This window comes from Dama dama, chromosome 21, assembly GCF_033118175.1.
Source record: "Dama dama isolate Ldn47 chromosome 21, ASM3311817v1, whole genome shotgun sequence".
NCBI lineage: Eukaryota > Metazoa > Chordata > Mammalia > Artiodactyla > Cervidae > Dama > Dama dama.
In genome coordinates, this window is record NC_083701.1 from 15,331,272 (window position 1) to 15,350,931 (window position 19,660).

A 19,660-nucleotide genomic window follows, 5' to 3' on the forward strand; every position below is an offset into this window, starting at 1 on the left:
ATTTTAATATGTTTAGCTACACACTAACAATTTGCTTATTCCAGGTGTCCAAACTTGATGACTTTATCATGTATAAAAGCCATTGTGATTTTATTGTATGCCAGGCATCAAGAAATATCCATGAGAAAGACAGACAGACGCAGATTCTTCCCTCCTGGGACTTCAGGTTACATTTTAGGATGCATGATAGACATTTGGGCCTGGGCGGGGATGAGGAGATGGTGGTGACCAAGAGACCTTCTGCTCAGGGTTTTCTCCAGGTGCCGTGATCGGTGGGCAGGCACCATCTGCACCCTCTGCCCTGACCTCTCTTTGGACCAGAGAGATGGTTGACTGAGGTTTGATACAGCCTGCAGCATACAGATTACAGATTTTATCAGCCCAACTGATTGGGGGCTTGAATTTGGCCCTGAAGGCAAGGAAAATTTTCTTTGGGTACCGCCATTACTTCAGCAAGTCATTAGCAACTTTTCATTAGACAAATACTCCTTGAGTGTCCACTGAGTATCAGCCACTGCACTACGTGAGGGTGATCCTGTAAGGTAAGTATCATGGAGATCCAAGTCTTAGCGTGAGACAAAAACCAGAAAACAGACTGAGAAAATATAGCATGAGGAGTGCTGCAGTATAGCATTAGAGACCTGCAAGCCTTCCCCAGGCCAGAACCCAGGAATAATGCTTCTTAAAAATCAACTTTAGGTACTTCCTTGGTTGTCCAGAGTTTAAGACTCTATCCTGCCAATTCAGGGGGCACGGATTTGACCCCAAGTCAGGGATGCCATGCGCTGTGGGGTGTGGCAAAATAAATCAATGGGTGTCATTTACAAAAGTAAAATGCATCTGTTTTAAGTGTTCCTAAATACTTGAGTGAGTTGATGAGTCTGGCATATGTATATGCCTGTGTAACCACCGTCACAAGTATGCTCTAGAATCATTTTATCACCTTACAAATTTCCTTTAGAAGCCCTTTTGCAGATTGTATAGTCATTACCTGTGAATAGGGCTTCCCCTGTGGCTCAGCTGGTAAAGAATCTGCCTGCAATGCAGGAAACCTGGCTTCGATCCCTGGATTGGGAGGATCCCCTGGAGAAGGGAAAGGCTACCCACTCCAGCACTCTGTCCTGGAGAATTCCATGGACTGTATAGTCCATGGGGTCACAAAGAGTCAGACACAACTGATTGACTTTCACTTTCACTACCTGTGAATAAAGAGTTTTACTTCCTTCTTTTAAAAAAAAAAATTTCCTTTGGGTATCTTTGTACTCATTCCCTGTCTTCCCCACCCCCAATCCCTGGAAACCACTGATCAGTTTTGCTACTATAGTTTTGCCTTTCCTAGAACTTCCTGGAACCACACAGTCTTTTGTTTCTGTCCCTTTTCATTTAGCCTCCTGCCTCTGAGAATCATCCACATTTTTGTGTATCAGTACAGTCCTTTTTGCTGCTAAGCAGTGTTCTGCCTTATAGATGGACCACCAGTGTTTTATCCATTCACTAGCTGATGGACACTTGGGTTGCTTCCAGTTTGGGGCTGTCGTAAGTAAAGCTACTACTGACCTCAGTCTTAAAGGACAGTGAGGGTTAGTCAGTCAAAAAAGAATATTCTAGAAAAGAAGATCAGTAAAGGGAGAGGAATGGCCATGGCACTGATGCTAAGCGAAGACATTGAGAAGACACGGCAGGATTTTCAGCAGGAGGTTTGCAGTTTGGAGTTTGCAGATTGGAGTCTGAAGATGACCTGTGAGGGTTGCAACTGGTTGTTTGTGATACCCACCAGACATTCAGGAAGGGAGGTTTAATGAGCAAGGAGGCTTAAGGAGAAATGTTGAGTACACAGTTGGCATACAACAGTTGAAGCCATGGGTGTTGGCGAGATCACCTAAGCAAGGAACATAGAGTGAGGAGTTATTTGAGGGCTCATCCATCTAACCCACGGGCATAGAAGAGCCAGGCTGAGCACAGTAAAGTGGTTAAGAACCTGGATTCTGGGCCCAGACTTCTGGGCTTCAAATGTCAGCTGTGTGACATGAGGCAAGTCACTTGATTTCCATTTCCTTTTCTATAAAATGGTTTATAATATACCTACTCATGGGGTTGATATAAAGATTAACTGATATTCATTCAAGCATAGTTCTTAGGACACCATTAGACACTTGCCCATGAGAGGTACTATTTGTTCAGTTCAGTTCAGTCACTCAGTCGTGTCCGACTCTTTGCAACCCCATGAATCGCAGCACACCAGGCCTCCCTATCCATCACCACCTCCCGGAGTTTACTCAAACTCATGCCCATAGAGTCGGTGATGCCATCCAACCATCTCATCCTCTGTCGTCCCCTTCTCCTCCTGCCCCCAATCCCTCCCAGCATCAGGGTCTTTTCCAATGAGTCAATTCTTCACATGAGGTGGCAAAAGTACTGGAGTTTCAGCTTCAACATCAGTCCTTCCAATGAACACCCAGGACTGATCTCCTTTAGGATGGACTGGGTGGATCTCCTTGCAGCCCAAGGGACTCTCAAGAGTCTCCTCCAACACCATAGTTCAAAAGCATCAATTTTTCGGTGCTCAGCTTTCTTCACAGTCTAACTCTCACATCCATACATGACCACTGGAAAAACCATAGCCTTGACCAGACAGAACTTTGTTGGCAAAGTAATGTCTCTGCTTTTTAATATGCTATCTAGGTTGGTCATAACTTTTCTTCCAAGGAGTAAGCATCTTTTAATTTCATGGCTGCAGTCACCATCTGCAGTGATTTTGGAGCCCCCCAAAATAAAGTCTGACACTGTTTCCACTGTCTCCCCATCTATTTCCCATGAGGTGATGGGACCGGATGTCATGATCTTAGTTTTCTGAATGTTGAGCTTTAAGCCAACTTTTTCACTCTCCTCTTTCACTTTCATCAAGAGGCTTTTTAGTTCCTCTTCACTCTCTGCCATAAGGGTGGTATCATCTGCATATCTGATGTTATTGATATTTCTCCCAGCAATCTTGATTCCAGCTTGTGCTTCTTCCAGCCCAGCGTTTCTCATGAGGTACTCTGCATATACTATATATTAGCAACTGTTAATACAAAAAAGAAAATAGGGTGTAGGTAGCAGGGAGAACTAAATTTAATGACATCGCCATGCATAGCAAGCTGAATGACACTGAGAAATTTAACATCGCTGAATTGAAAGTCCCTTACCTGAAAAATGAGGATAACTCTTCCTACCTTACAAATTTATTAGAAGGCATAAATAAATACCAAGTCAAAAGTAGAAACCATCAGAGACTTCTCTCTACAGGGTTAATCTTTGTTTCCTCCTTGCCTCCTCTGTGTTCCCATGGAACACAATAATTTCCAGAACTTACCTCTCCACTGTGGTAGACTGTTTCCTGATGTATTAGTCAGGTTGAGCTAGGTTATGCTGCTGCAACAAGCTTCCCCTGATTCTCGGTGCCTTGCAAGAACACAGACTTACTTTTCACTCACCCTACGTGTCCAGCAAGGATTGCTTGCTCCTCTGGTCAGCTTCACTCTGGAACCCAACTGGACAGTGCATCCCATTTTGGGAACATTGCTGGTCGTCATGAGAGCGAGAAAAGAAAATCATGTTAAATGTGGTATTTACTTCTACCGAGAAGTAATACACATTCATCCTTTTCAATGATAACTGTTCAAAAAAAGTGAAACTGCCCCATGGGTGTTAAATATGGCCAATGATGTGCAATCTTCCTAAAAGGGGACAGGAACACTCTATCCCAGCTGGGTTGTATCTGCTGATAAACCAAGAGCCTCTAGAAGGCAAGGACCTGGCATGAGCCACAGCCACACCCCCAACCTGGCATCCTGCTGTCAAGGTTTGGTGACTTAAGTAAGACTGAGAGTTCTTTTGTTTGGCCTGGAGCATCTAGGTTTCCCCTCCTCCAAGGTGGAAAGCCCTTCTCCAGTCACTGCTCCTGTAGAAAGGGAGTGAGCCTGCGGTCAGTAGAGGGCAAAGCAGTCCCCGTTCCAGGTCACCAGAAGGCAGTGTGTCTGCTAGTAAGGAACCTCTCTCAGCTGCCAGATGCTCCCCAGCTCCCCAGGGAAGCTGTACCAAGCCCCTTCAGTATGTGGGCACAAGACAATAACTCCTTAAGCACTTTACAAGCATTGTTTCCTTTGGCCTTCAAAGCATGCTTGTGAACCCTCCAAGGCAGACAGGTGGCAGTATCCCCAGTGGGTGGGTGAGGCCAACAAGACAGCAGAAACCGGGACTTCTCTGGCAGTCCAGTGGTTAAGACTTCACATTTTACTGCAGGGGGTGCAAGTTCAGACCCCTGGTTGGGGAACTAAGATCCCACGCACCAGGAGGGCTTCGGGGCCAGAAAAAAAAAAAAAGACAACAACAACAGAAAAAGACAGTGGAAACCCTTGTACACAGCTTCCTTCCATCTGTCCCTCCTCCGAGGAGATTGTCCTCTGCCCTGAAGCTGTCTTCAGCCAGTCTGGTCCACCGGGGTCTGATCTCCAGGCCAGGGATGGCATTTGCATGTACTCCACACAGCATGGCTTCCCAGGTGGCGCTAGTGGTAAAGCATTGGCCTGCCAATGCAGGAGACGTTAGAGACGCAGGTTTGATCCCTGGGTCAGTAAGATCCCCTAGAGAAGGAAATGGCAACCCACTCCAGTATTCTTGCCTGGAAAATCCCATGGACAGAGGAGCCTGGTGGGCTACAGTCCGTAGGGTCGCAAAGAGTCAGAAACAACTGAAGCGAGTTGGTACGCGCACGCAGCACGACCTTTAACGCCACACTGTTGTTCTTCATGATCTGAGCACACGTCACAGCTCACCCATCTCCGATGACAGCCTGCAGCTGGGCAAGTCCCCTCTGCCACGGCCAGCCCTGCTGCAGGCTCGGTGCCCTCCAGAGTAAGGATGGCAGCCTCCCAAGCCACCGCCCACCTACAACCTTACCTCCTCTCATGCATTCCACAGCCTTCCACCAGAGTCATCTGCCTAAACACAGCTTGCTGACTTCACTCCCTACCTCAAGGCCTCCCTGAGCTCACCAAGGCCGCAGGACAAAGGCCAGATTCCCCCGCCTGGCATGTGAACTCTGGGAGCCAGCCCCAGCCTCCCTTTTCAACCTGACCCTCCGCCCTGCTGCCCCCACAAATATGACATTCCTGGCTGACTTCATTTCCCCATCCAGAGGCTGGGTTTCTACCTGCTCTATCACCTGCCAGTTACGTGACCACAGGCAAGCTATTTAACCTTTTTGGCCTTCCCTGAAACAAAGATAATAAAAATATCTGCCTCCTAGGACTGCTGTAAGGATTTAATGAGTTCAAATTCGCAAAGCATAACGGGTCTTGCCGTAGAATGATGTGCCGTTATGATTCCCTCCATGTTCTCTCCCTCCAGTGTCTGCTTCCCCAGCCCTGTATCTGCAAAGCACAGGCTTCTGTCCTTCAGAACCCCTCTGACATGCCACCTCCTCCACAAATGCTACCCAGACCCCCTCGGAGCCCCATGGCGCTGTCTACATTATCTCAACATCATGGTTAAATCTGTTCTCCCTTCACCAGATATCAAGGGCCTGTGGGTGACCCCAGGGCCCGTTTCGCTCTGTGACTCCCACAGGCCCCAGCTGTGTTCTTGGTACATAGTGTGGCAACATGATTAGTGAAAGTCCACAGGCTCTGGGGTCTGACTGTCTTGGGTTCACACCCTGTCTCTGACACGACTAGATGTGCAGTCCTGGGTAAATGACTTAACTTCTCTGAGCCCCAATTGTCACAACAGAAAATGAGGATGACCATCTCAGCTTCACAGAGTTGCTGCAGGAATAAACCCAATAACCTTTGGACCCCGTGATACAGTGTCTGGCACAGAGGAGATGCTCAGTGAAGGCCAGTCTCCTTTTCACCTTTAACCAGGTGAATTCACATCCTCCATGGTTTGAGTGTAAAAACCTAGAGGGCAGGGATCATATGTAGGCCCTACAAATGGGAGACTTTGGGACCTCGAAGCAGATACTTCCCAAATATTTGAGCATCAGGTATCTGAGTGGTCTGAGGAAGGGCAGCATTGTAGGGACTGAGAGTGAGGGCAGGATGCAGGCAGGAGGACTAGAATGAATTTTTATTTGTTGCTAACTTTCCTCTGGGCAAAGCCTCTGCACCATACCTCCTTCTTTTATTTTTAAAAGATAATTTTAATAAGTCTATATTCATTTTGAAAATTGAGTCAATAGTCAAAACCTTCCAAAAAAGACATCACCAGGGTCTCTAGGTGCTTTCACTAGTAAATTACACCAAACATTAAAGGAAGAAAGGAAACAGATTCTCCACAATTTTTTTCCAAAAAATAAAAGCAAAGGAGCACTTCTTAATTCATGACATGAGGCTAGTATTACTGCAGTAATAATCACATCAGGTTGATGGGCCGTTCTGTTTAGATCATCTCTGGCCTAATGATTTTCTGCCTGCTTGATCTATCAATCACAGAGGGATGCTAATGACTCCAACTCTATTGGTCAATTTGTCCATTTCTCTTACATTTCTAAATGTTTTCCTCGTCTCCTTAAAGAGGAATGAACTTCACGGCTCCCAAGGCCTTCCTGTCCCACTGTCACCTCCAGAAGCTGTGAGATAGTGAAGCTCCAGAGAACAGCCAGACCCAGCAGAAGCTGCCTTCCGGCTGCAGGAAGGAGAGGGGAAGCCGTCCGTCTCGGTTGCAGCTCTATCTGACTTGCTGGGCACGGCTGTCCCTGCAGGCTGCATTCCGTGGCCCCATGCCAGACTGGTGTGTAATACTCTCCAGTCACCCTCTTGTTACCTAACGCTTTCCTAATCTGCAGTTTACGCAAGACGAGTACGAATCTCTGAGAAACACCGAGAGGAACACGGACCAGGCACCTCCCCGGCTGGCCTGCGCCCTGCTTTGCAGCTGGCGATTTCATCTGGAAGGTACATGCTGTTCGTTACCATGTGGGCTACTTGGTACGTGACTTGGAGTCCCGCTTCTTACACGAGGCTCCCCCAGTCCGTACCTTCAGCCCTTCTCAGCCATCACTCACACTGGACTAAAAAGTATGCTACATGGAACGGTGGGCAAAGTTTTACATCATTCAGTAAAGCAGATCTTTCAATCAATGGTGCTGGAAAAATTGGCTGATCAAAATTTAAAAAAAAAAAAAAAAGCCTTAACCTTTAGTTCACATCATGTATGAAAGTTCGCCCTATCTCAAGATGGATCATTGACCCGAATATAAAACCTAAAACTATAAAACTTTTACAAGAAAATAAAAGTAGGATAAAATCTCTATAACATTGAGCTAGGCAAAACTTTTCTTAGAAAGTACATGAACCATAAAAGAAAAAAGGGGGTAAATTGGGCTTTAAAAAAATGTAAAACTTCACCTCCTCAAAAAGCATTCTTTAAGAACATGAAAAGACAAGTTATATTCAGAGAGGAACTATGTATTTGCACAACGTGTATTGGATAAAGAACTTGCATCTGGAATATGAAAAGAATTCCTACAAGTCAGTAAGAAAACAAACATCCCAATTGAAAAATAAGCAAAATAGTTGAGCAGATAGTTCACCAAAGAAGAGATGGCAAATAAGCACTAGAAAAGATGCCAGACCTCATTAGACATTAGGGAAGTGGAATTTAAAACCACAGTGAGCTACCCCTACATGTCTACTAGGATGACTAAAATATTAATTAATTGACTAATTAACTAGTTAGATGACAACACAAAGCCTTGGTGAAGATGCAGAGCAACTGGAATGCTCAAACTTTGCTAATGGGGATGCAAAATATTATAGTATAGCCACTCTGGAAAGCAATTCAGTGATTCCTTATCAAGTGAAACAAATGAGCCAACAGTTTCACTTCACAAAGACATGCACATGAATGTTGATGGCAGCTTTACTCACAATAACCCCAAATTGGAAACAACCCAGGTGTCCTTCAACTAGCAAAGAGATAAACAAAAGGCTTCCATCCACACACTGAAATACTACTCAGCAATAAAACTGAATGAACTAGGAGACACACAATAGCATAAAGAAATCTCAGAAGCATTCTCCTAAGTGAAAGAAGGCAGTCACAGAAGTTTACGTCTACATGATTCTGAATCTCTAGAGACAGAAACAGATTAAAGATTGCTAGTGGCTATTGAGAAACAAAGCTTATTTAACTTATATGCAGAGGACGTTATGTGAAATGCTGGGCTGGATGAAGTACAGGATGGGGAAACAATGAAAATAAAGACAGACTTTATTTTCTTAGGCTCCAAAATCACTGCAGATGGTGGCTGCAGCCATGAAATTAAAAGACACTTGCTGCTTGGAAGGAAAGCTATGACCAACCTAGATAGCATATTAAAAAGCAGAGACATTACTTTGCTGACAAAGGTCCATCTAGTCAAAGTTATGGTTTTTTCAGTAGTCATGTATGAATGTGAGAATTAGACCATAAAGAAGGCTGAGGGCCAAAGGATTGATGCTTTTGAACCGTGGTGGTGGAGAAGACTCTTGAGAGTCCCTTGGACTGCAAGGAGATCAAACCAGTCAATCCTAAAGGAAATCAGTCCTGAATATTCATTGGAAGGGCCAATGCTGAAGCTGCAATCCTTTGGCCACCTGATGCGAAGAACTGACCCACTGGAAAAGACCCTGATGCTGGGGAAGATTGAAGGCAGGAGAAGGGGATGACAGAGGATAAGATCACCGACTCAATGCACATGAGTTTGTGCAAGCTCTGGGAGTTGGTGATGGACAGGGAAGCCTGGCGTGCTGCAGTCCATGGGGTCGCAAAGAGTCGGACACAACTGAGCGACTGAACAACAACAACGGGAAAACAAGGAGGTTTGCTACAAAAGGCACAAGGGAATTTTTATGGTGACAGAAATCCTGATTTTATGTGTTCGAAATCCCGATTGTGGTGGGACTCATACAAGGGGAAGCATTTGTCAAATCTCATTCCTGTGTATACTAAACAAGGGTGAATTTTACTGTAGGGAAATTATACCTCAATGAATATGACTTTTTTATTTTTTAATTTTATTTATTTGACTGCAGCAAGTTTTAGTTGCAGCATGGGGGAATCTTTTAGTAGTCGCATGCAAACTCTTAGTTGCAGCACATAGGATCCAGTTCCCTGACCAGGGGTTGAACCCAGTCCCCCTCTATTGGGAGCACAGAGTCTTAGCCACCAGACTACCAGGAAAGTCCCAAATACAACTTTTAAATAACAAAAAGTAGAATAAAATAAAACGTAAATCTGTTGAAACTTGTCCTCATCATGAAGGTAAAATGACATCAATAATATTAAGAGCCAGTGTGTAGCAGCCACTAGCCTAAGAAATTTATACCCATTGTTTTATTTAAGCCTCAAACAATCCTTAAAGGTCCTCAAACACACCAAGCACTTCTCTGTCTCAAGGCCTTTGCATTTGCTATTCTCTTTATCTGAAAGGTTCTTTTACTAGGCAACTCTATCTCCCATATCCCTTGGGTCTCTATTCAAAGTCACCTCCTCAGAAGAGACCTTCTGTCCCCACTCTGTCTAGAAGAGTCCCTCAACCTATCACTCTGTTTCCCTCACCTAGTTTGATTTTCTTCCCAGAGCTTAGACCACCTGCGATGACACTGTATGTTTTGTTTCTATCTCTCCATGAGAATCTCATTCTCATTCACTTTTTCTTCCATTCCAACATCCGCTGTGTGCCTACCCTGTGTGCGGGCAAAGCAAAGCTGCTAGAGGCGGAAACTTCCCATAAAGCCAAGATAGTACGGAGTGGCCCTGTCTCCCTCCAGCTCCCCCTCTCAAAATCTGGGACAGGGTTTCTCCAAGAGCCTTGTCTTTTAAGACTCACAGACATTGCAGCATGAAAAGAGCACTGGTCTTGAAGTTAAGACCCCCTTTACACCAGCCTAGGAGACCCTGACCCAGGCACTTCATGTGACAAGGTCTCAACTTCTCCAGTTGTAAAATGAATAGAAGCGTGTTCTTTTGACGTTAGCATGAATAGGAATCCACCAAGAAACCGACTTAAATGTATGCCCTGGGACTTCCCTAGTGGTCCAGGGTTAAGAATCCTCCTGCCAATGCAGGGGACACAGGTTCAGTCCTATTTTGGGAAGATTCCACATGCCATGGGGCAAACCAAGCCCAAGTGCCACAATTACCAAGCCCGTGCGCCTAGAGCACATGCTTTGCAACAAGAGGAGCCACCGCAATGAGAAGCCCGAGCACTGCAACTAGACAAAGCCCAGGCACAGCAACAAAGAGCCAGAGCACCCAAACATGCACACATAAATGAACAATACAGTAACTCTATTAAACAAATAATAAAATGCATGACCTTTCCCAAGAAAATGCAACTCAGCCAATCGTTGGTAGAGTCAGGAAATCAACACTCTTAACCCTCACCCAGGACAACTGAACAGTCTAGGGACAAAATTTTGAATATTGATAATTTCAAATAATTTTTCAGCTGCAAAAATCTTCTTCCAAATAAAATCTTATGTAGAAAATCATATATCCAACCCATAAATCGGAGAGGCTCTGGGCAAGGAAAAGGAACAGAATGAGGCTGCTTCTCCTCAGTCAGCTGTTTCTCCCTCACACTCCCTCCATCTCACCATGCAATGGCCCCAGGCACCCCAGGGCTCCTTGGAACACAGTTTGTAAACCACCACTCTAGATACTCTCTGATTCAACCATTGTATAGCTATTCATGAGCATTCGCCATTCTAGGCATTCTTCCACGTACCGGGTATCCAACAATAAAAACAAGTAAGTCGCTGTTCTGACAGATTTCACATTTTAGGGAGATCCATGCTTAGAACCGCCATGTGCCAGTTCTAAGGGCTATGTGTATTAACAAGCAGCTCTCACCACATCCTTACCAGACAACTACTGCCACTAGACCCATTTTACAGAAAAGGAAATGGAGGTTCAAGCAGATTAAATAAATCACCCAACATCATATACTAGAAAGTGGAAGAACCAGGATTTTGAACCCCAGAACCAGCTAAAAGCACAGGAGGTGTGTGTGAGCCTTCCTGAGGCGTGTAGGTTTCTCTGCCTGTCTCTCCACGTACGTTGCTGTTTACTCACTCAGCATGTCTGAGTCTTTGTGACCCCATGGACTATAGCCCGCCAGGTTCCTCTGTCCATGGGATTCTCCAGGCAAGAATACTGGAATGGGTTGCCATTTCGTTCTCCAGGGGATCTTCCCGACCCAGGGATCGATCCTGGGTCTCCTGCATTGGCAGGCAGTTTCTTTACCACTGAGCCACCAGGGAAGCCCTCCCCACCTATGGGTTCAAACAAATCCCTTTAGCACCCGGGCCCTGCAGAGTTAAGACTCCAAGACTGGGCTCCGAGATGAAATTGGTCTCTGCAGGACTTCCAGTTGATGCAAGTGGCCTTCTCTACCTGAAGAACACTTAAAGGCTTATCTCTGGGGGTGTGGAAGAAAGTCCTCTTTGGCCCAGGTGCCGAGTTTATTCTGGTCACCACTGCACTGCTTGGCCAGCTGTTACGAAGATGAGTGGCCCCAGCAGCTCCATGGTGTTCCCAACTTGACAGGATGACATGGATACGTCGGCAAGCAGAGCGTCAGTACCAAATTAAGAAGCTGCGTGGGGATACAGCCAAGTGAATGCTGAGTAAGAGTAGAGAGCACACGGACCAGGAAACACTTCCAACAGGAGGCTGGGGAGGGAACTCAGAGGACATTTACACCCAGGCCACTCATTCTGCCAGCCAGGAAATCGAGGGTCTGTTGCAGCTATGTTCTCGGGCTCCGGCCGTGGCCTCTGAGGTCAAGAAGGGGATGGGATTGAAGGTAGGCAGACAAGTCCATATCTCAGTCCTGTCCTTTACTGAACTCTGTGACCTTGAGCACGTGACATCTGAGTCTCTGTTCCCCATTTGGGAAAAAAGGAGATGATAATATCCCTCAGATACACTGTGAGGGTTGCAAGAGATAATTCACTCAACATATCCAATGCCAAGCAGCTACTTAGTAATATTCACTCCTCTCCACTCCCCTCTCCTGAATTAGGTTTCCCAGGTGGCACTAGTGGTAAAGAACCCACCTGAAAATGCAGGAGACATAAGAGACCAGGGTTCAATTCATGGGTCAGGAAGAACCCCTGAAGGAGGGCACAGCAACCCACTCCAGTATTCTTGCTTGGAGAATCCCATGGACAGAGGAGCCTGACAGGCTACCATTCATGGGGTCTAAACAGTAGGACATGACTGAAGCGACTTAGCATACTCGTATACTCATTTTCGGGAATAAGCTCATTTAATTGAGACTTAACAGGTCTCTGTTTGGAAATGGGTTCGAATCTCATGTTTCTCTAATTGGCCAACAGCATCAACTTCACCCAGAAACTGGTCGAAAATGCAGAGTCTCAGGCCCCACCCAGCCCAGTGAACAGAATCTGCATCTTAACTAGATCCGTGCCCCCACACATGAGAAGCACCATTAAGCATATTTTTAAATGAATAGACTTACTGCTCTTGGCCATCATTGATCCCATTGATCAAACTGTGGTGTTGGAGAAGACTCTTGAGAGTTCTTTGGACTGCAAGGAGATCAAACCAGTCAATCCTAAAGGAAATCAACCGTCAATATTCATTGGAAGGACTGATGCTGAAGTTGAAGCTCCAATACTTTGGCCACCTGATGCGAAGTACTGACTCATTGGAAAAGACTCTGATGCTGAGAAAGACTGAAGGCAGGAGGAGAAGGGGATGACAGAGGATGAGATGGTTGGATGGCATCACTGATGCGATGGCATCAAAACTTCCCACAGTTTGAGGAAGCTCTGGGAGTTGGTGATGGACAGAGAGGCCTGGCGTGCTGCAGTCCAAGAGGTTGCTAAAAGTTGGACACAACTGAACGACTGAACAACAAGAACAATCGATAGCCAACATTTGCTGAGACTTTGATGCGTGTCAAGCACGTGGGAAATGTTTTACAGGCATGGTCTTATCTATGCACAATCTCTGGAGGTAAGAATTCTCTTCAACCCCATTTCACAGATAAGGCAACTGAGGCTGAGGTGGGTGAGTTCCTTCCCTCCACGGGTAAGTTCTAGAGCCACACTGCAAACCCTGGGCCTCTGGGACCCTGGTTTCCTCATTTTGCCACCCTGCTAGCTGGGACTAAGCTACCCCTGCCTCTGCAGAAACTGGCTATGGGTTAATTTGTTTACTCCCCCCTCTCCTTGTGGGATCCCAGTGAGGTCTCTTAGGAATCTGTGAAATGGCAGTTTCAAGTCCTCCCTGGCCCCCAAGGTGAGTTTCTGAGACCCTGGAGGAGCTGGCCAGCTGAACCAAATCAGAGAAGTCAAATGGCTCTCTGCTCACCTGCACTGACTAAGACCAAAGTCAGCAACCCCCAGGCAGCAAGTGGTGGGTAAGCTGATGGTCTGGGTACTGGCCTACCCCTTGAGACTGGCCCTCCCCTCCAAACTGTCCCCTAGAATAGTCAACACTTTGACCTGGTGAGCCTGCAACCCAGAATGAAAAGAACGTGCATGAAAAAGGAAAGTGGAGGACATGCATGCATTTCCATGACAATGGGAACACTAATCTTGACTGAAATCCCAGGCCAGGTCCTTCGTGTTTTTATCACCATCCTGCCTGCAACCCAGCAACTCCTCAAAACACTGCAATCTTATAGTTTCATTGAGCACCACCACCCTGGCATTTCTGCAGCCCTGAAAACACTTATTTTTGTATCCATTTTATACTTCAGGAAATGATGGCTCAGAGACACCTTGCAATTTGCTAAAGGTTAGAGAGCAAGTTGTTATTATTGTTTAGTTGCTAAGTCATGTCCGAGTCTTTGTGAACCTATAGAGTGTAGCCCGCCAGGTTCCTCTGTCCATGGGATCCTCCAGGCAAGAATACTGGAATGGATTGCCATTTCCTTCTTCAGAGGATCTTCCCAACCCAGGGATCGAACATGCGTCTCCTGCATTGGCAGGAGGATTCTTTACTACTGAGCCACCAGGGAAGCCCTGTAAGGAAGGAGCAAGGCTGGGATCCAAACCCAAGTGTATCTGACTTCTCAGCGAGGGTTCTTTTCACATAGGTGGCACCTTGAACCAGGCTCTGAACAGGCTTACCTCATGTAATCCTCACCACCCCACCCTTGGGGGCATATGGCATTATCATTGCTACTGAGGCAGAGAGCCGTCACAGGAACTGTCGGGTCACACAGCTAGTTACAGAGCTGGGTTTCACTACCAGGTTTGTCTCACCCTGTAGTTCAAACTCTTTCTCCTGCCAGCCCTGGGAAGTCTCAAATATAAAAAGCTTTCTCCAGGTTTCTGCAGAAGAGTCCAAGGTTTACTGACATGATAGAACTCTGTATTTATTTGTAGGAATAAATATAAAAGATGAACATCTGCCAAAATGGGGGAGTGGATTAGCCACATGTCAAGAGCATATTCTTTAGAGTGAGACTCCCTTGTGAGATCTCATATTCTAGCTTTGTGACCAGAACAAGTTACTTACGCTCTCTGGGCTTTCACATACCCACCTATAAAATGGGACCAATAAGAACAAATAACCAACTCTCCCTTACACACAGAGTTGTTATACGAATGAAATGAGGGGCCTTCCCTGGTGGTCCAGTGGTTAAGAATCTGCCTTCCAGTGCAGGGGGCGTAGGTTTGAACCCTGGTCAGGAAACTAAGATCCCACATGCCAAGGAGCAACTAAGTCCACCAATCTCCAGAGCCCATTTGCCACAACGGGAGAGTCATAAATAAATTAAATATTGAAAAAGAAAAAAGAGAACGGAACGAAGCCGTGCCTATGAAGTGCTAAGGCAATGTTGGGCAAACACAGAGTACTCAGGCCATCTGGCTTCCTATCACCACTGTCGTTTGAATTACTCTCTTTCTGCATTCATAATTTGCACAGGGTATCCAGCAGCGTGTTGAAGACATAGTGAGGAGCGTTTGGGGGCTACCTGTGAAACATCATCTGCGAATTCACTTCCCCAGTGAAGAAGTGAGAATGATACTGATCAGCGGGAACTTGGAAACCAACGCTAACTGCAGCTATCGAGAAAGAAAATTTCAAATACAAGATGAGCGTTGGCCGTGAACTAGCTGTTCTTTCCCCTCTCAGCCTTGGCTTCCCCAAGCATAAAATGGGGGCTGGAGGCTGGGCGAACCTGGCCGCTGACTGCTGAGGGCTTTGGCTCCACAGGCAGCAGGTTTGGTAGCTCTTCACCTCCCAGAGGCCAGACGACCTCTTGACGTGGAGCAAGGATGCAAAAGCTGCTTGGCGGGCACGTGAACCCTGAGCCCACAGGCCCTCTCCTTCTGGCTGAGGCCAAGTCCTCCTCTCAGCAGTGCTCTCCCCAGCCTGCTTCTGCTGCCTTCTAGCTCACGGTGTGGCCTTGAGGTCATCCTGAGGGGCACAGCCATGGGCCTGGCTCAGCCGGCCGTGCTCACGAAGGGTGACGGCCACATGAGAAAACTGCTGGGGCCACTTTCAGTCACCGCCTGAAAGGTCAGACCTCAGAACCTATTTCTTCAAAATGCCACGTCCTGGGTCCAAAATGTTTCTGGCACTTTCCATGGAAGTGCCTGACATTCACCTCATTTGGCTCCAGACACCTTCTAGAAGGTCATGCACAGCAACCAGCCAGCACCCAGGGTGTTGAGCGGTGGGTGGCAGGCCTGACGGCGGCAGCTGGGTCAAGAGTGGCCTTTTGACGGAGGCTCCCCCAGTCTCAGCCTTGGTGTCCCACCAAAATGAGAGAAGTGTGGACCAAATCTTTCTTTACGGTAAACTTTTTACATTGGAATAATTCTAAATTTACAGAAAAGTTGCAAAGATAGTACAGATAGTTGCCAAATATCCCTCACTTGGTTTCCCCCAATGATATCATTTTACATTTCCGCGGTATGTTTGTCACAACGAAGAAGCCAGCAGTGGCACGTTATTACTCATTGAACTCCAGACTTTATTTGGATTTCACTCATTTTCTCACGAATGTCCTTTTGTCTATTCCAGGATACCACATTGCATTTAGTACTAAATCATTCACAAAGTCTTCCCGGTTCTGAAAACAAAGAGGCAGGAAGACTTCATGTTTAAGGACTCTGGATGAATGCTGGGCTGTGTGACTTTGAGTAAATCCCTCATTCTCTCTGAGCCTCAGTCTCTTTCTGTGTAAAAAGGGAGTGATGCCAATACTTCTTTACAGGGACACTATGAGGTAACTATTTGTTAATTCATGTGAAGCATTTAGCACGGCTCATAGTACACCATCAGCACTCTATTGATAAATCTCAGTGAGTAGAAATCCTAGACCAGAACCAGGATTAACCCCAAATACCACAGACCTCCCGGCAAAACATCTCCCAGCACAAGTTCAGTTCAGTTCAATTCAGTCGCTCAGTCGTGTCTGACTCTTTGCGACCCCATGAACCGCAGCAAGCCAGGCCTCCCTGTCCATCACCAACTCCCGGAGTCTGCCTGCTCCAAAAAGAAGAAATTGTGCTGCTGGTCTAGCACATCAAACACAAAGTGGACAGCTCAGGACTGGAAAAGGCAAAGATCTGGAGCCACACAGGCCCAGGTTAGGGTCCAGTCTACTCACTCTGTGAACTTGGACTCACTGTTCGGCCACATTTGTTAAATGGGAACAGATGGTTCACTTTACAGGGTTCCTGGAACAAAGTGAGATGTGTACTGTAAAGCTTCTAGCAGGACTGAGCTGTGAAAGTTGGCTGCCTTTTCTTGGGCTCCGAAGTCACTGCAGATGGTGACTGCAGCCATGAAATTAAAAGACGCTTGCTCCTTGGAACAAAAGCTATGACCAACCTAGACAACATATTAAAAAGCAGAGACATTACTTTGCCGACAATCTAGTCAAATCTATCATTCTTCCAGTGGTCATGTATGGATGTGAGAGTTGGACCATAAAGAAGGCTGAGTGCCGAAGAATTAATGCTTTTGAACTGTGATGTTGGAGAAGACTCTTGAGAGTCCCTTGGACTGCAAGGAGATCAAACCAGTCAATCCTAAAGGAAATTAGTCCTGAATATTCTTTGGAAGGACTGATGCTGAAGCTGAAGTTCCAACACTTTGGCCACTTGATGTGAAGAACTGACTCATTGGAAAAGACCCTAATGCTGGGAAAGATTGAAGGCAGGGGGAGAGGGGAACACCAGAGGATAAGACAGTTTGATGGTATCACCAACTCAATGGACATGAGTTTGAGCAAGCTCAGGGAGTTGGTGATGGACTAGGAAGCCTGGCATGCTGCAGTCCATGGGGTCGCAAAGAGTCAGACATGAATTAGTGACTGAACTGAACTTGTCTTTTCCTGGTCTTCCCTGGTGGCTCAGATGGTAAAGAATCCACCTGCAATGCAGGAGACACTGGTTCAATTCCTTGGTCGGAAAGATCCCCTGGAGAAGGAAATGGCTACCCACTCCAGCATCCTTGCCTATTCCATGGACAGAGAAGCCTGGTGGGCTACAGTCCAGGGGATCACAAAGAGTTGGACACCACTGAGCAACTAACACTTTCCCTTTTCCTGCCTCTGCTAGGAACCACTAAGTCATTGACTGCTACCAGGATCTTCAAAGAATCCACTGAACTCTGATGTGGGCAGTTCCCAGGGGCTGGTGATGAAATTCCTTTTTTGTTGTTGTTGTTGAGAGAAGGATCATGATTAATCAAATTACCCTCCCTCCCCCAGCCAAAGTTATGTTGAAAAGCCTTTTCCATAATCTTCATTGCTACAATGCCTTTTCTCATCCAGAATGAAATTTTCATCCTAATTTCACGCTGCCTGTGCCTAGTTTTAAAAGGAAACATAAAGCTATCCTGGTGGTCCCTCTGATGAAGATGGTCCTAGGGCCTGTTTTCACAGAATCATAGAATCAGTCTGTTTTTACAGAGGAGCAGCTGGAGGGGCTGAAGAAATCAAAGAGCATCACTCCTACTTCAGTCAGTTCAATCGCTCAGTCGTGTCTGACTCTTTGACTCTTTGCAGTCACATGGACTGCAGCACACCAGACTTCCTTGTCCATTACCAACTCCCAGAGCTTTCTCCTGTTTAAAGATGAGCAAATGAGAACCAGTGTCGAGAATCTGCTTGTTGAAGGTCGAATAGTGGAAGGGCTTCAGAGCTAAGAAGAGACCCCAGTCATAAGATTCCTGCTTCTGTGTTCTTGGCTCTCTGACTTGGAGGCCCAATAGTCTCTGAGCTGCTGGAGGACATTGCTCCACTCACTCGTCCACACACTCATCCATTCACTGACCCATCCAATGATCCACTCTCCCAACCACTCACCTCCCACTCATCCATCCCCTCATCCACCCACCCACCCACTCATCCAGTCCATTCACCTACCCACTCACCTCCCACTCATCCATCCACTCACCGACCCACTCACCCATCTAATCATCCACTCACCCATTCATCCATCCAATGACCCACCCAGCCACCCATCACCCACCCACCTGACCACTCACTCACCCACCCACTCATCCACTCACCCACTCATTCATCCTTTCATGTTGGCATTGGACACCTTCCTGTGATAGACATTGAATTGAGTGCTAGAAGCCAGGGTGATGAACAGTCACAGTCCCTGACTTCATGGAGTTTTCTATTCAGGGAGCAAGGACTGTGTCTTGGTCATGTGTTTCCCAATGATCTACCACAGTGCCTGGCACATGGCAGGAGAATAGTATATGTTTTTTGAATAATGGATCTCTCATCTTCAGTAATGCTCCCACCTTTATAACTGATATACTGAATTGTTTTGAAGATTGATGGGGCTGAAGTCTCAGCATTTGTCTTGAGCCATCTTCTCCAATCATCATTCTTACCAGAAGAATTTAAATGGCCATATGTGCAGACATAGTCACAACATTAGACAAGGAGTACAAAGATCTAAGATCAGATCCCAGCCCTTAGCTGCTTACTTCTAAGTAGCTGCTGAAAGACACTTGAGTCTGTTTTCTCATCTGTAAAATGGAGCAAATATTAGTTGACTTGCCTGTTTCACTTGGCTGCTGTGACTATTAAAGGGTAGAGAGAAAGAGAGAAAAGGAGAGGGAGAAGGAACAGGGGAGAAAAAGAGTGAGACTTCTAGAATGATATGAATAAACAGTTACTGAAATGTCACTTGAATGGTTTACGTTGAGGACGTAAGGGAAAATAAAAGCAATCAGTGTGCATGGCATACTCTCCTTCCAATCTTCTATAATGTATTAATAACTGGCTGTGATTGCCCCAGATTTGTTTCAACCTTTGAAGAGATTAAATTTATGGATTTGTGGCATCACATGTCATCCCAGCCAATCCTGGCACATATTTCCCTCCACTTGGTTCATGTAACAACAGTACAAAGAGGTGTTGTAACCTTAATTGCTTGCAAAGTGTTTTGAAATCCTTAGATTAAAAAACTTGGTGAAGTCCAAAGTGTTAGCCTTCTGTGCGCCCAAGGAGTCGTGCTGAGCCTCACCTGGGTTCATCAGGGCAGGGAGAAGTTGCACCGTACGTCCTGAGGATCCAGGAACTTCGGGGTTTAAGGATCTTATTCACGGGATGACCCTAGCTCAACTCCCAGTTTCCTCATTTTTTAACTATTTTTAACAAATAGGCATTTGCCTA